At 42.2% G+C, this 18,241-nt stretch overlaps 1 long non-coding RNA gene across 2 annotated transcripts in view; it reads right to left on the bottom strand.

Moving 5' to 3' along the window:
- LOC310697072 overlaps positions 1–5,147 on the bottom strand; it is a 32,606-nt gene extending 27,459 nt beyond the window's left edge. For both annotated transcript variants that reach the window (XR_014520916.1, XR_014520917.1), the window contains exons 1-2: positions 4,799–5,147; positions 4,218–4,297 (exon numbers count right to left, since the gene is read on the bottom strand). This is a non-coding gene — a long non-coding RNA (uncharacterized lncRNA). The remainder of the gene's footprint in view (positions 1–4,217; positions 4,298–4,798) is intronic.
- Positions 5,148–18,241: the final 13,094 nt, after the last annotated feature.

Below are 18,241 nucleotides of genomic sequence, written 5' to 3'. Positions count from 1 at the left end.
CACTTATCAGTCTTGCCATCTGGGATGCCGTTTGCCTTCATATAGATACACACAAATCTCAGTGTGAATGCACATGGACACCATAACCAGCAACCTCTCTGATGCTGAGCTGGACAAATGTATTGGCAGGGCAGCTATGGCAATGGCAATACTAAGATGAAGGCCCCCCAGGCTTGTGTGTTGAACACACTGCTTTATGGCAGTGAGTCATGGACAACTTACAACTGTCAGGAGCGATGCCTCGATGCCTTCCATATGCGCTGTCTCAGGAAGATTTTGGGTACCACATGGCAGGACAGAGTCTCAAAGAAAGATGTACTTTTCCAAGCCCACATCCCCAGCATGTTCACACTTTGTCTCAGTGGCATCTATGCTGGCTTCTTCACATACACAGAATGGAAGATGACAGGATCCCTAAGGATGTGATTTACAGGGAGCTGGCTTCAGGTACCAGGCCTGTTGGTGCACTAACTCTGTGTTATAAAGATGTCTGCAAGCATGACATGAAGATGCTGGAAGAGTTGTAGAAACATGCAAAAAGTTGGACTCAAGGAGTCCATTTGCAATTCAAGTTCTAATCTGTTTCCAAAGAGTATAATACCAAGCTGATATTTCTACCGTATGCTATTTGTGTTAATCGTTTTTTGTTTGTTTGTAAAATTGGGTATAACTATGTGTGTTTATGTGTTTCTTTTATACTTTTCTTCTTGACTCCAGTTTTGGCTGCAAGAAATATCTTGTTTCAGTTTTCTCTGGTTTCAGAAGGCCATTTTCTATTTTATCAAGTGAAGCTTATGGGAACACCAATTAGAGCCAATTATAACTTCATTTACCTTTAACCCACAGTGCAGTGACCTTTGTATTTAACCCAATTGGAATGCTGCCATGCTAGAGTTAATTGTTAAATTTGCTGATCCATGGTAGGAAAGGGTCGGAGTAATGCCCATTTAGAAAACAGTGGATTGTAATTGAACACCTCCTCTTCCCAAGGGGCAAAAGCCAGTGATCCTTTCAAAATTTTGCAGTTCAGCTGCCTTGTTAAAGAAAAACAAATGTGAACCTTTATCTACAGTATATACCTTTCCCCCTTATATTTGTGCAGTTGTACATTATCACTGAAGCTCCCTTGGCAAATAGAGCATCTGCAGATTGAGCTCCTCAAAACAGTGCAATCCTATGCTCCTAGAAGTGACTTTAACTGTGCATAGGATTGCAACCAAAGAGTCCCAAAAGGCAAAGGTAGAACTGCTCATGAATGGGCAACTTCCCAGGTTTTCTTTAAATATTTCCTATTGGATTCACTAGGCTGCAGAACAAACATACTAAGTAGAACCACTATGCTATATAAAGTTAAAGGTACCCCTGATCATTAGGTCCAGTCGTGGCCGACTCTGGGGTTGCGGCGCTCATTTCGCTTTATTGGCCGAGGGAGCAGGCATACAGCTTCCAGGTCATGTGGCCAGCATGACTAAGCCTCTTCTGGTGAACCAGAGCAGTGCACGGAAATGCCGTTTACCTTCCCACCGGAGTGGTCCCTATTTATCTACTTGCACTTTGATGTGCTTTTGAACTGCTAGGTTGGCAGGAGCAAGGACTGAGCAACGGGAGCTCACCCCGTCATGGGGATTTAAACTGCCGACCTTCTGATCAGCAAGTCCTAGGCTCTGTGGTTTAACCCACAGCATCACCCGCGTCCCACTAGTGCTATATACTGACCTCTAAACATCCATAGAGTTCATATTTCCTTACTGCTGTAAAGCTGCACATATCAGGATATGTGGATGACTTGCACTTCCACTGCAGTGTGCAAAGTGAGAACCTAGGGATATTACCCATGGAAAGATGTGTGAGCTTTAGTCTACAAATAGCTTTAAAACATATCCTCAATGTGGAATTTTTTTATTTCACCATTACAGAAAAAGCTCTTTTGCCAGTTCTTATAACTGTTATAAATTAGACATATAACACATATGCAAGTCCTATGAGTAAAATCAGTGAAGAAATAAAATATGATATTTTTTATTTATATTCTGTGCAGTACTCATGTTGCATGTATGGTGTTCATTTACACAGATATTGCTCTGAGGCCTTTTACAATCATTCAGTGTATAAATTTTAGGAAATAATGGAAAAGTTACTGAAGTTTGAGTATATTAGCTTGTTGGTTGCTTACACTATACGGGCTGTTATGACCTTCCAATGACATTGTTAGTAGCTGGCAGGCTGGCAGTCCCTGCTGAGATAGGGCCAGTGTTGTGATTCGCTAATTGCAGCATTAAGGCAACCTATTGCAGACAGTGTGTGTGTTTTGCCTGGGCCGGCTTAAGGTATATATACTGCGCCAAGTGCCCGTTTGTTTTTCTTGTTCTTCTTGTTCCTGATGTTCCAATAAATCATTTCTGAGCTGAATCTTGGTCTTGGGTCATGCCTGAACCCACCTACACTTCACAGACAACTCCCCATTTACATGGGGGTTACGTTATGGACCCCCACAGGCATCAGTGAAATGACATAAAATGGGGAGATGCCTGTGGGAAGAAGCTTTCCCACACCTCAACTGAGGAAGCTGTGCTTTCCCTTGGGACTTGGCTGAGCAGGTGCTCTCCATTTCTGGGTAACATTTCCAGGTCATGTGCCCGGTCATGTGCAAATAGAATGTACATAAATGGAGAGTTGCCTGTAAACTGGTGTTATTAGGGCTATGTAGGGAGTGAATTAATTTGTTAATCATATAAGCGTCAGGAGTTTGGTGTGGAGATCACCTTCCTGTCTTCTCTGTACATATTTCCCCATCCTCTCTGTTCACATTCCCACCCTTCCACCTTTATCTTCATCAATCTACCATCATCTCACACCCGCCCCCCCAAACTTCTCTCGCTTTTCCATTATAATTTGCATGGTTGCACCCCAGAAGTTTAAAATGGCTCCTGAATGGAAATGTACACAGAGTCTCTCTTTAAAGTGCCTCTTGAGTATTTTTAAACATTCCCTGAATTGCAGTGCACCTGCTAGATAATGATGGCACTTGCTGCATTGGTCTATTTATAAATATTGGTGGCGGCAATGAATTAAGCTACTCCTGACTATGTCCACAGGAGGACTGAGTGGCAGAAAAATTACATTGGAGAAATGTTTCCGACATTGCTACAACATTTTCTGAGCAGCCTACCATTTTAAGCAATTTTAAAGACCCTCTCTATTTATAGAGTCAAGGAGAAAACGATAGCACCCATGCCAGTTAGGCAATTAAAAGGTGCTGCGGGTAGAGCAAAATTGACACAGTTACCAAGGGAACAGGTTTTTATTGTCACATGCTTATGTCTGGATAAGCATTTGGAAAAGGGATTCCGCACAAGCGGGAAGCTAGGTAGGAACTTTGCTGAGCGGGTGACTGGGAAACAATACTTAACTCAGGAAGCAGTCATAGACTCATAGAATTGTATCTCTCACATAATCATCACCCCAGTAAAAGTAAGATAGTGCTATATAAACAAGCTGTGCTGGTCCCAGGGGGAGATTACCCTCAGGGACCTGGGTCGAGGGTCTGTAGACTGTCCTCCAAGGGCGAAGCAGGGTCCAAAGCGAGGAGCCGGGCAAGGACGGGAACTCTGGAAGAACAGGTCTGGGTGCTGGCCGAAACAGGTCTTCAACGACGTTGCTCCTGCAACCTGGGACCGGGCTGACTGGCCTTTATCTTCTCTGAGGCCAGGGGCGGTCCCGGCCCCCAGGTGACCCGCCTCTCCTGGCCTTAAGGCGAGCACTCCTCCTGGGAGAAACCAGTTCCCTCTGCCTCTCTGCCCTGAGCCTCTGCAGCTCAGGAGAGGCTAGAGGGTTACTGGACCCAGGGGGAGACTCACCTTCCCCTGACAGGGCTGGGAGAGGCGCACCTGTAGGCAATGTGTCCTCAATCACCTCCGGAGCCAGAGTGGATTCACCTGGTGCCTGCTCCTGAGGATCTGGCACAGGTGCAGGCGCTTCAGATACAAGGCCCTGCCCCAGCTCAGCTGGCCCTGGAGGCGGGGACTCCTGTGCAGGCTGGGATCCCTCCGGTTCAGCCTCTGAATTGGATTCCCAGGCCATCACACCAGGCTTCAGATTGTGATTGTGATAGTAGCAGGCTAAAACAAAAACGAAAAGATTAGAGACCACACTTGGAAAATTATCACACATTTCTTATAACTTAAAAGAATTTTCGAGTTGCAAAGCATCATACGTACGAAAAATAGTTGCTGGCTTAGACTCCATCTGCACTATACACTTGAAGCAGTATTATACCACTTTAAACAGTCATGGCTTCCTGCAAAGAATCATGGGAGCAGCAGTTTGTTAAGGGTTCTGCAAGTTGTTAAAAGACCCCCATTATCCCCATAGACCTACAATTTCTAGAGTTCACTGGGAAGAGGGACTTATTGTTAAACCACTCTGACAATTGCAGCTCTGTGAGGAGAACAGATGCCTTGTCTCCTCCACTCATCTCTGCAAAGAACCTGCTCCACGGAGATTGTTCCTTCCCTATTTCACTTCCTTGTTGGGGCTTGATTCAGGGAACCTAAGGCCAAAGTACATGAAAACAGTCCTCTATTTGAAAGTCTACTTGACAGGCTGTCTGGTCCAACTAGCAGGAGCCTTAAAGTTGTCCCTCATCACTTAACACCAGGACAGCAGATTTCCATTGACTCTCTTAACAGAAAGTAACTGCAGCCTATCTGAACAACAATCATTTTGCTGGTTATAGAATAAAAGTCCAATATGAGCAATATGAGGCCTACGTTCATTTTAACAAGCAAAATATCCTTACCTCTACAAAATCACTGGCCCATATGTTCTGGATGGAATCACCAGTTTAGAATGGGGAACAGGAATACAGTGACTTGTTATTTTGTTGTAAGGTTCTGGTGTCACTTGTCATCCCCGACAGCAGCAAAGGAGAAAAGATCAGAGTAATATTGGACTATATCCAGCACTGTCCTTCCACTGCTCTTTGATCCAGTGAAGGTTTTTGTGAATGCAGCAGGATGAGAGGACAACTTTTGCCAATTTCCCCCTTTCCTCTGCAGCTCCTATGTGGAAACAGATGAGGGAGGAGAATAGGGTTGCTGCAGAAGGAAGGGGGAACCATCACAAATCATCAAACCTCGCTTCCAAACACTGAGCATTACCAAGACGCAGAGGGGTGCAAAGTGTTAGTTTCTGTTTCCTCACTGTGCAGCTGCTTGCAGTCACAGGACTCTGTTTACATTCCACAGAGTCCAGATACTGTTGGAGTCTCACGGGAAAGGGAGACGGGATGTGACGTTACTGCTTTCCTGTTTCCTTTGTTCTGTTTTTCCTTTGTTCAGTTGCTCTCTGCTTCTCATAGAGAGAAGATGTATTTTTCTTCACTCTCTGTATAGCTTAGTAATAAAGTATACCAATGTAGCCCATACCTATCTCATCCTTCCGTTGTGGACTTTGTTGTTTTAATGCTCTGCTGGGAGGGCTCGGAGGAAGATGAGCCTTATCAGCTCGGGCGAACGGAGCTGAAATCCCAATACAAAGTTCAGTGTGCTGCTGGCACGAAAGAGACAATGTGCTGCTCCTTTGTCCCACTCAGCTCCCTGCACCTCCCACCTTCCCATCTCCATAAAGAGCAGTGACACTTGCCAACAGGAAAAGAGACATGCTACTCTGCCTTGCCTGTGCCACCCCATTGGCATGTCTGTTAAAGGTAAGAGCCATACAGAGGGAGAACAGAGGCCTTAAAGTTTCCTGTTAGCAGCACCTGGACCGCAGACTGAACTGGCTCACAGGTCACCAGGCTACAGCCTCTGCCAGTATGGTGAGATGCACTGTATTTCTTCTCTTTTTAAATTATAGCGGTTATTTGTAAATTTGCATCCATCTGGATAAATCGGCACATACGAGCTGTCATTCTGTGCCCTCTTTTGTTCTCTCTTTTTTTTTGACAGCATGCAAGTGGCCACCCTAACAACTGTTGATTAGGGACTCTGAAGTATAGCACCCACAAATAAGCGGTGGATCTGCTGCAAAGTCACAATACAGAAACGTTTGGAAATTCTCCAATTACCTGTGGAAGACTCCTACACAAGATAAAAAAGTATGCTGCTTTTTTCTTCAAACGGCTGTCATTGTTTCATAGATGTGGGTGTGAAGCCTGCAAACAAACACTGTGTAAGGAGCTGGTTTAAAGGGTTTTTTCATTTCTTTTTAACATACAGAGCATGATTAAAAGATAAATGTTATTCCTCATTATAAGAAAGAACTAAACTGTAAAGTCCTTCAAAAGCCTAAAAGCAACCAAAAAGCTGTTTTACATAGCACGACCCACAAAGTTAATAAACTATAACATCAATACATTTTTATGTTATGTTATGTAAGGAGAAGGATGAAACAGTTGCATGCTCATAGTGTAGGCAGATCAGGAGAAATTGGATGCTTGCTCAGTTATTAATTCCTCATTCAGGAAAGCCAGGTTGCTGGATTGCCTTAAAACTGTAGCAGCTAGTTACCAATTGCTCTCTTCCCAGTCTTCCATTCCTGGAAAAGATGCTTGAACAAGCTTGTACTAACACCAGGCACTCTAGAATACCCATCAGCTTTCTAAGCTACTGTGACGCTGGGCTCTAGCCTGAGTATTAATTAATTAATTAATTAATGCCCCACGCAAAGAGTCGGACACGACTAAACGACTAAACAACAACAACAAGAACTTCTTCCTAAAGGAGCCCAGCAACTAACAAGTGGGAAAGCAATAAAAACAATCCCAGAGACTGTGCTTGTGGTATTTGTATGCAATTGTCAACCAGACTTCTGCAGTAAAAATAATCCTTTCTGTTTTCAATCTGCAGGGAGAGAATTGCTGATGTAACCAAAATAGCACTGCCCATGAACAAGAGAGAAGTATCAGCAGATTCGGGGGAATATCAAGATCAGCTGGAATTCATAATATTATAAAAACCTCTCCCAAGTTCAGCAAGAATGCCTCCCCTATAATGGACACCTGAAATGGATACCTCACTCTGAAATGCTTCTGGGAGATGATATATAATGAGATGAAAAAAATGTTGAAATATACATTCATAAAGAAACCAGAAGCATTTTTACTGGGCATTGTGGAGAGTGATATAAATAGAAAGGAATGTAAGCTTTTTTTATATGCAATAACAGCAGCAAGAATATTACTGCCCAAAAATGGAAGCAAGAAGAATTACCGACGATTGAAGAATGGAGAATGAAGTTAATGGACTATGCAGAACTAGATAAACTAACAGGAAGGATTTGAAACCAGCGGGACCATAAATTCACGGAAGACTGGAGTAAATTTACAGATATTTGAAAAGTATTTGTGAAGATCAGACAGCGTTTGTAGGTTTGCAAGAAGTTTTGTGAGGAGTATTATTGGAAATATTGCAAAAATGGAGAAGGGGAAGGATGATTTGTTAAGAGATGTAAAGGCAATATAAAGTTAAGAAATGCATAAGAAGTGGTTAAAACGGTGGATCATCAGAGGTGCTGATAGAAGTCTAAAAAAGATTGTATAAGTGATAAGTTTTGTGGTACATTTTATAATGTGTGTGTGTGTGTGTGTGTGTGTGTAATGAAATGGATACCTCACTCTGCTTCCCAAAGTGAAACTCCCCCAGTTTCAATACCTGAAGTGGGACCTCAGTTTGTTGCAGGATCATGATCTGGGCCCGTGGGGCAGGGCTGTGGTTATGTTCCATTCAGCCTTGGTAGAGGCAATATTGAGATACAGAGCATGTCAGAGGGAAGTGATGAAAGCAGCTTTTCTGTTTTGCACTGACAATGCTGGATTCCCATTGACCAAGGATCGTTCTCTCCTGGGAACCTCTTCTCTCAGCCCCACAATGTTGCTGTGGAGAGCACACCAGAGGGAAACAGAATGGTGGCACCTCAACAGGGCATAAGGTGAGCATCACTTGGCTGCCCTGCATGCACAGGCCACATGGATGTGAGCTGCAGGAGGACCATGGGCAGCCAGGCTGCCTCCCTTGTTCCAGGAAGAAAGTGCTTGTCCTGGACAAGAATGGGTAGAAATGTGGCTTGAGAAGATAAGTCTTGACAGATGATATGGCACACCCAGCACATTTCATTGAATTGTGGATTGTCACAGCATTAAGCACCCAGGCCAAGAGTAAATGAAACAAACACACAGCAACAGCAGCAACAACACCAGCCAATATGAGGTATCCTGAAGTCTACTGTAGCAGTGGTGTTTCTGTGTGTGTCATTTTTTTGAATAAAATAAAAAGAAATTGAAAGTTGATTTCCTAAAAATGAAATAAAGGTCTACTGCTTTTTGTTATCCTAACACAGGCTTCCTCAAACTCAGCCCTCCAGATGTTTTTGGCCTACAACTCCCATGATCCCTAGCTAGCAGGACCAGTGGTCAGGGATGATAGGAACTGTAGTCTCAAAACACCTGGAGCGCTGAGTCTGAGGAAGCCTGTCCTAACACAAATAAAAAATTAAATATTGTGACCCTAAGTAAATAACTAGGTTGGGTGCCCCAGAGTCCCCTGATTTCCATGCCTATGTGCAGGTGGCAAATAAATGTCAAAATAAGGAGGAACAGAAGAAGAGAGCCTGTTCATGGACCCAGCCAATCATAGGCATGCTTACTTGACTGTATGTTTCTTTGTGTGCAGCTTAGGTCTAGAGATATCATTCACTTTAACAACATATGCACATGGGCACAGTTTGGTGTGAAACATTTTGCTGCAGGCCTCACATGTTGACCAGTAACATGCTACTGGATCTTGTGATTTCCCCCCTCCTCCTTTTCCTTTGAAATCAATAATCCTGATTATGATTAATCAGAGGAAGTTAGACGCATATAGGTACTCAGGGACTACACAAGTGATTCTGTTTTTTTCTTGATGAGGTGATCTGAAAGTATAGTAAAGGGCAGTTTGTAATCATACATCTTTTTTCTGGAAGTTTTTATGTTCCTTTCTGTTCCCTTTGATCTTTTACAAATGCCTAGCAAAACTGTAAATGCATGGCAAACAAACCTAGGATCACTGCAAAAGACATAGATGCACACAAATATGTGCACTTGTGCATTATTTAATTTCTAAAATATACTGAAGAGCGAATTGCCCAGTTGGTCCATATTATTTAGACCCCTGCTCAGTATGAATGTCACATAGTGTGTTTGTGGCACATCAGAAGAGACAAGAGAAAGAAAAATGAAAAATGAAAATATGCCTAGTGAGGTGTGAAAGTGAGGCAAAGGCCAGCTCAAACTAATGGATTAATCACAGGATTTATTAAAGTTTGTGAAGAGAATAAATAAATATTCATAAAGAATGTTGATTTGCAGCATTAAAAAGGAGCAAATTGAGCCTATTATATTATTGAACTCAAAATATAAATGACATGAATGATTTGTAAGAGGAGTGCTATATCATACTTTGGTGAAGTTTAGTAGTTTGTTTGTTTGTTTGTTTTTAACACATCAGAATGCCAACAGGGTAGAGTGAAGGTGTAATAAATCTGGTCAATCTGTGGAGATTTTCAGGATTCCAGATTCACTTGGATCTTTCCTTCACATTTGAGGGTCTTTTATATTCCCCCCTTTTTTGTATTATGTCTAAAATCTGCACATCCGGAAAAGGGTCCCTAAATATCTCCTTGAGCATTCTACTCCTCTGAGATCAAACAAAGTCTTCTCCCTCTTCCTTGCTGCACATGGACCAGCCAAGAAGGGCGTCTGTTTAGGATGGCCACATGCTGTATATCACAGATGCCAGGCTTCTGATTTGAAGGGCTGTCAGTCCTCTATTTGAATGAGTCTTCTGTTTGATGGGCTACCTAGTCTAATTTCAATTTGAAGAAAAAGATTCCTTGGAAAGGAGAACAGGGGCTTTAAAGCTCCTGCTGAACATTAGCAGACTGATCAAGCACCCAGGCTGAGCTAGAGAGATGTATTGTGGCTATATGTAAATTATAGCAATTATTTCTAAATTTGCACCTCTAGTACATAAAAATTACCACATGCAAATGTGTCTTTTGCCCTTTTTGTTGAAGTGTAAGTGGCCACCCTACTTCAGATGCTCCTGTACACGTTTGGCAAATCCCACACATCCAAGATGCTTAGGTTTCATAGGAAGTCCAGTGGCCACATGGGATGCTCAAGTATTCAGGATGCATACACAGCAGCACCCAAGACCTTGGTGGGCTTTGCATCAATCCCTCTCCCTGTTTGTTCCCCATTCCCAATCAGCAGTCTCATTCAGAGGGTGAACATGCATAGTACTTGATGTTGGGTGGAACAAAACTAAACTTCTAAGTCTTTCGTCTGTAACCTGCATACAAGGAATGCCAGAATTCTTAAAAGCATCTTCATGTGGAACATTACAAGAATGATATAAGAATTCCATCTTGTGGATATTGCTAACGTAAGAACTAAATAAATTGTATCCCCTGGTCAATCTGCTGGACTCTAATTTCTTATAATATGTTTTGTTTATATGATAAGTCGGTCTACAGAACCACATATTTTGATATAATATGTTGAATCGTATTTTTTAAAAAGAATTAAAAAGAATTTTTAAAAAAGAATTTATATAGTTACATACAGCCTGTCACATTGTTTAGTTTTGTATTTATATGACGTAAAGTTTGGTAGTGTTTTGGATGGAACAAAATGACTGCAGTTCCTGCAAATCATGGATGCAGAATGAGTTTGCACAAGTACCTCTTCAACTATCAAGGGATATGCAAATCATGAAAGTTCGTTTCATTCCATGTATGGATCTCTCTTGCTGGCTCAGTATGCACTGACTTTTCTCTTACAGACACACACACAAACACACCTAATTCCACAAAAGAAGCAAATACTGTGTTGAAAGAACAAATAAGGGACAACTACATTGTGCTTATGCAATGTTTTTGTTGTTGGGAGAATAATTACCAAGGCCACAATTATGAAAATGCACCTGATAAATGCTTACATTCTATTTGGTCAAAGACCCTGTGGGTGAGCCCTCTTTTGTAAGATCTACAGCTTCCAACTGCCTTCCTCCACATTGCCTAGGCATTGGCCACAAAAGGAGAACAGATGTACTAAAAGGGAAAGTTGAGTGTGGAGCAGCTGGCTCATCTCATGCTCAGGGTGCCACATATTTTATGACCTTAGACTCAGATGCCACCTGTCAAATATTTTCACTGGTCTCTTTCAACTAGAGTCAGTGCTACCAATTTCTCAAAGATCATGGCACTATCTGGACGAACATTGAGGCTGCATTACTCACCATGAGTTTGATTTATATTTTGATGGCAAAACAACTATTGGCCCAATCTGGAGTAATTGATCTTTAAAGTGCATCGTTTGTCATCGTCATTCCTTTGGCAAAAGTAGTGTCAAGTATAAAGAATAGTGTCGCACCCTTTGAAAGTCTGCAAGCCTATATCCATTTTCCTGGGAATAAGTCCCACTGAATATAGTGGGGCTGACTTCTGAGTTGACATGCACAGAATTGTGCTATAAATTGCACAAAATGCCTCTATGCAGGAGGCATTAAAAATAACCAAGGCCACGGTACCAAAATTAAGGGGAATAGTCATTAATTATAGAGAAATTTGAAGCCTTCTATTTGGTTAGCGAGATTGTTTTTTCTTCAGGGCATTACGCTATCATTGGTTTGCTTTGTTTTTGAGCCGAAGTCTCCAAAATGCTGTTGACTGTGACTGCTGCTAGGGAGAGTAGCAGTCAGTCATCAATATTCTACAGACTAGTATTCTACAGAACATCAATATTCTACAGACTAGTATTTTCACATGAAAGTACTTTTGTGCCATTCTGATGATTGGACTTTGATGCAAGAAGCTACTACCATAATAAATTTCTTAGTCCTTAAGGTGCTGCAAAACTGTTTCTGCCATGGAAGCTGGGGACTCTCTACAGCAATCTGCAATGTGTTGAGTAAACACATGGGGAGAAGCAGCAGTGAACATGCTAGCTCTGCCCCCCATTGTTGTTGCTTCCAACTTGTGAACGGTGAGCTTCTGAAGTGGGAGACTTCTGACCCCATAGAGGCTCCCCATGTGTTTTAAAACCCTGATTGTTGCAAACTTCTAAAATTTGTGGAGAGCGTCCACAGTTCAGAAGGCTCCCTACTTCAGAAGTTCACCTTCCAGAATTTGGAGGGTGATGGGAACTGCAATGGGTAGCTAAGGTGATCCTTCTGTCTTCTACTATTTGAACTTCTGACCAAAACCATTCTCTGCTGGTTGAGCTTAGTGTTGTAAGCAGTCTCCCGACTTGGGTCTCCAGGTGTTAAAGCTCCAGATGATTGATACTGGGGAAGCTGCTCCTCTCAGTACTTGGATTCTGAGCCATTGATATCCATCACACAAGTACCAAACCCTCAGCTGGGCCCAGTAGCAGATGGGCAGCCAGTGGACAATGGATATGGCAAGGATACACCTGTGTTACGATCGGATTGTTGTTGCCAACGGCCAAGCTGTTCTGCTTTAACTGGAGCAGTCATTATTTCTTCCCTCAGTAGCCTGGTTTAATCCCAGCAGATGAAAGAAAAGCCTGGTTTTGTTCAAAGTAAAGGTCAAACAGAGACTGAAGAGCTGGTGACAGATTTCTAGATTCTAGTCTAGTTTGGTTTTGAAAATAAAAAATGGCTCATTTTACTCTCAGGGCCAAATTAGACCAGAAGCTAGTAATTCATGGTCAGAACTCCAAAGTCTCATCCCATTGGACTTTCATTCTGAAGCAGACTCTGTATTTATCCTCATTACCACATTAGAGCCATTTAGTGTGCTTGCGTGAAAAGCTCAATAGATCTACAGGGGAATTCCCCCGCCACACACACACATGTGGTAACATCCTTGGCATAAAACAGAGCCAATGAAAAACTGCTACCTTCCTCCATTGCTTCCACAGCAAAAATGGCCCCCTATTTGGCATATCCTCCTCAACTCTCAAACTCAGTGGGTGGAGGCAGATAAAGATCCGACTCACTGATGAGATTGATTTCCCCACCTTTATTTCATTTAGAGGGCTGGTTCAAATGTAATTAAAATATAAAAACTGAGAGCACAAGCAGGCTGAGCAGGTCATTGTCTCTTCACCCACGATATCATAGAATCATAGAATTGGAAGGAGCCATGTGGGCCATGTAGTCCAACCCCCTGAAATGCAGGAATCTTTTGATTAACATGGGGCTCGAACCCTGATATTAAGAGTCTCATGCTCCACCAACTGAGCTACATTGGGAGTATGTGTTAGTGTATGCAAATCAGTGCCCTCTTTCTTGGGTAATGTGTTTCCTCTATCTCGGTAATGCCTAAGTAGCCACCCTGAGCACCCGAGGAGAAACTAAATAAATAAACATCAAACAAACTAACTAACAAATAAAACCCTCCCTCCTCCTATGACCCCAAATGTATGGAAGTTGGTTGTAGTCACCCAGAGATGAATGTGAAGGGGAAGCACTCTCTACATATTCAGACACTAGAGCAACAAATTGCAGAACCAACTGGCACCTGAGAATTTCATATGTCATTTTTTCAAGAAATCAGCTCTTTCTGGTGATAAGGGAATCAGCTCCTCCCAATGGTTCAGTTTAGTTATTCTGACAGCTCTCAGCAGAAATCACCTCTTCTGGCTGGCACTTAAGGAGGTTCCCTGCAGAAAATGGCAATGTTGCTGGCACCCTGTATTTGCTGCCGGTTTTTCTTTTGTTTTTGAGGCATACACTGCTCAACTCACTGTTTTAATTCCCTCACATTTCTTTTTTTGAAAAAAATATTTTTCTTTTCTTTCCTTTTTGATATTTTTGCCTCTCCTGGGCTGGTGTCTCTTTTCTTGTCTTGCTAACAGTATAAAGTGTGCTTTGTTTTTGCAGATCAATATGTTTTTGCTTTGGATGATAAAAGCACCATCTCATTTGATTACATTTCCTTTGTAAAATCTTCCTCCAGTCTGGGAATAATGCCCATATGCTATTTGCAAAGCAGAGCTATGCCACAATGCTCATTTTAGGGAAAAGGCAGCAGAAATGGTGCCAGCAGAAAGCCACACTGATATGCTCAGAGTAGCCAAATGGTTGCCCATTCATCCTTGGTCTACTGTGCCCCTTCCCATGTCACACAAACAGGAGGACCACTCATTGTAGTCGCAATTTGTTCAGCACTTTGAGACAAGGGATGCTGAAGCTATCCAGTGCCAGATGTGGAAAAGAGCTTCAGGAACTCATAACAGCCTGCCTTAAAGGAAAGGTGAGGATTTAATCCCCTATATTCTTCTACTCCATGGATTGAAGTTCACATGGGAGAGAAATTGCTGGTTTCCCCGGCTGACAAATGGTTTCCATGGCCTGAGCAAAACTTTTGTCAGCCCAGGATCATGGGGCTTTGACAGCTAAAGCCACATCATTTGGGCTGCCAAAGTCCCCCAAAGCCTCTTGAAATTGGCCCTGTGGAATAGAATAGGCCTAGGTAACTCCATTACATTATACACGGCCTATTTCAAAGGATGCACGGGTGAAATTCCTTTCGATCTACTTGATAATGAAGAATCCCATCCTACCTATGTTCCTACTGTTCTCTTGCTTTCCCCCTGAGGACTATTTCCTCTATAGGAAAAAGATACTGTAGATGTTCAGTTGGAGGATAAGGCCAAAGGCTGACCCCTTGGGTTCATCCGTGTCAGGGGTGGCCTTTGACGTCTACCTCCTGATTTGGTCCCTGCAGCGTATTTTTCTCACCTCTGTGGACACTAATGGCTCAATCAGTTGCTATCTGGGATAGAAAAAAGGATTCTGAGATTGGCATTAATTTTTTGAAACCTCTTACTAGCTTAGAAATATTCCCCAAATTCTTTCACTTTTTCAAAGAAGAGCTTAGGTAATTGCAAAGTAAGTCCAAGGAGAACTTTTGGATACTGACCCATCTCTGTTTAAGGTTATTCATAATGATGACTCCTGCCAATATTTGTCTCTCATCTACTGATGCTTTCATACTCACAGTATCACAGTGAACACCTTTCTTTGTGTGATTCTGTTACTTATTAATGCTCTAACCTCTCGCTTTTTGTTTGCATGAAAACGATAAAAAAATAATGAAGAACCACACTCTATTGTATGTTCACATCTAGGGTGGGTGTCAAGTTCCACCCCTACCAGAATCAGCTTCAGTTTTTGGATGGCATGTTTTGCTGCTGAATGGGGCTTAGCAGAAGCTGCAGCGGCGTCTTGAGCATGTCTTGGAATGTGCAACAGTTCTAGTTGAGGCCAAATTATAGGGTGAATTTGCATGATTTTACACCTCCCTGATTTGAACCACACTGCCAGCAGAGCACAACTAGATCAGGACCCTCAGAAAAATCTCATATCACTCTTTTTCTGTACTCTTACTTTTCCATACACTATAGATCTATATATTTTTAGTGTTTCTCAAAGGCTGTTCACACATTACACTGGACATGGGTACAGCTTATGTGAACGAGTGCACACTTGTTCATCTGTGTACACAGGTACACTGACTGTACACTTCTTGACTATTACATGTGAATTTCAGTATGGATATACAGCTTGTCTATTTGTGTACACAAGTACAGGGAATGTACACCCACTGAATGTAATGTATGGATGCCCCTTTCTCTACTCTAGTCCATGGTATTTGCAAGAAGGACTACGCACATTAGTTTTGCTGTTGCTGTTCAAATAGAACATGCCTTCAGAGAGGTGGAGAATAGCACTCAGGTGATCCAATCCTTGCTATATGAGCCATATTCTTAGCCGAGGTCCACACAATGAATGAAAAAGCCTTTTCCAGAGCAGAGTTGCTGAGTTTCACTAATTTCTAAATGATGCAGCTTGCACCATAATTCTGTATCAGAGAGACTGAACTTAATTATATGTTATGCTCTCAGCAGGCAGGCAAGTTCCATGGGATCAGTGCCACCACTTTATGAGCTGGGGTTCACATTCTTGGATGACGCTTCACACAGCTGAGCCTAGCAAATGGTATGTTTTCAACAAATAACTCTTTTACAAGGAATGACACACTGCTGTTTTTCTCTGCACATCAAGCCTTCACAGCTTATGACCCACCCAGATCAAAACAACACATCGGGCTATTGTTTTGAAGAAGAAAACGTTTTGCAAATGGCTTCTCTTCACTCTCACATGCTACTAACCAAGGTTTCTCGGCCTTGAAAATTTATCCTATGGTGGCAAATGGTGGGAGAAGATCAAGAATTCTAGGAATTCAGTTACTGACAGCACTTACTTACCTAGCAACCACAGCATATGTTAGCCTCTAAATCCAGATCCTGTTTTCCTCTGTGATCTTTGTGTGCATATCCTGTCATTTGACAGTCATAAATCTACTCGATTCCAAGGACATATATCTGTGTAACCTCTGACAGCTTGTCACCTAAAACAATCATGCCACTTTTTATCACAGGGCTTCAGACAAGCGACTTTGCCTGGCTGACCTTGACTTCTGTTTGCACTTAGGAAAGGTTTAGAGAAAGTGCAGCGTTTGGTTATTATATATAAAGTAGCATGAAATGGAAGAAAAACAAGCTTGGTATGAATTTTATGGCAGCATTGTCAAAGCTGTTTAAGCAAGTTATATGGTTGGCCTGTCCTGGAGCATTTTTCCTCCTCAGTTATCATCAGGCTTCTCCCAATAAATATATATTCATAGTATAAGTGTTATTAGTTCCACCAGTTTGAAAAGTAGAAAATATGAAGCTTGTAGGTTATGACAGAAAATAATTCCCTAGTACAACCTTGATGGCAGAAAGTGAGGCGGAATTAAAGAACCTTTTATTGAGAGTGAAAGAGGAGAGCGCAAAATATGGTCTGAAGCTCAACATCAAAAAAACGAAGATCATGGCCACTGGGCCCATCACCTCCTGGCAAACAGAAGGGGAAGAAATGGAGGCAGAAAGAGATTTTACTTTCTTGGGCTCCATGATCACTGCAGATAGTGACAGCAGTCATGAAATTAAAAGACGCCTGCTCCTTGGGAGAAAGGCGATGGCAAACCTAGACAGCATCTTAAAAAGCAGAGACATCACCTTGCCAACCAAGGTCCGTATAGTTAAAGCAATGGTTTTCCCAGTAGTGATGTATGGAAGTGAGAGCTGGACCATAAAGAAGGCTGATCGCCGAAGAATGGATGCTTTTGAATTATGGTGCTGGAGGAGACTCTTGAGAGTCCCATGGACTGCAAGAAGATCAACCATATCCATTCTTAAGGAAATCAGCCCTGAGTGCTCACTGGAAGGACAGATCCTGAAGCTGAGGCTCCAATACTTTGGCCACCTCATGAGAAGAGAAGACTCCCTGGAAAAGACCCTGATGCTGGGAAAGATGGAGGGCACAAGGAGAAGGGGACGACAGAGGATGAGATGGTTGGATGGTGTTCTTAAAGCTTCCAGCATGAGTTTGATCAAACTGCGGGAGGCAGTGGAAGACAGGAGTGCCTGGCGTGCTCTGGTCCATGGGGTCACGAAGAGTCGGACACGACTAAACGACTAAACGACTAAACAACAACAACAACAATTCCCTAGTACCGTGATTAGGGTAATAAGAGGAAAATGGCAGAGAGGACATGAGAGCAATACTACCCAATAACCCTCAGTTCAGGGGAATTTGAAATATATATATATTTCTACGAAAGCATATATATATATATATATATATATATATATATATATATATATATTCATAAAACTAGGATACCCATTGTGGCCTAACTGGAGTGGGGGAATGGAGTAGGGAGTGCCCAGAAAAAGAAAGGGAAGGGGAAATAGGCTGTATATTTAAATATGAACACTGCTTATTAAAGTCAGAGGGAGATTATTCATTCATCTCCCTGTTAAATGAGAACTGTAAAATTCTCATTGGCTTTAGTATACTGTACTAGGACTTTTTTTATTTAAAAAAATGGATAGATATTTGTTCTGGAAGAAATACTGACATGCAGTAATTAGGTTCTGTGCCAGGTTGTAATTTGACATCCAAATATTGTGGCATTTCATAGAAAGGAAAAAATCTGAAACTTTGAATTGGCAGAGAAAAACACAATCCCACACTTCCCATTGAAGCAGTTTACTTTTTTAATTAAATTGGATGACTGAGCTGAAAACAATAAGGTACATTCCAGTACAAACCATAGCAGCCAACTCCTAGTGGCTGATGTCCCTCCAGCCGCTCCCCAAATAAAATACTTAGGGAGCTAC

This window comes from Podarcis liolepis (assembly GCF_965112155.1).
Source record: "Podarcis liolepis genome assembly, chromosome: 2".
Taxonomy (NCBI): Eukaryota; Metazoa; Chordata; class Lepidosauria; order Squamata; family Lacertidae; genus Podarcis; species Podarcis liolepis.
This window is presented reverse-complemented; position numbering and strand designations above follow the sequence as displayed.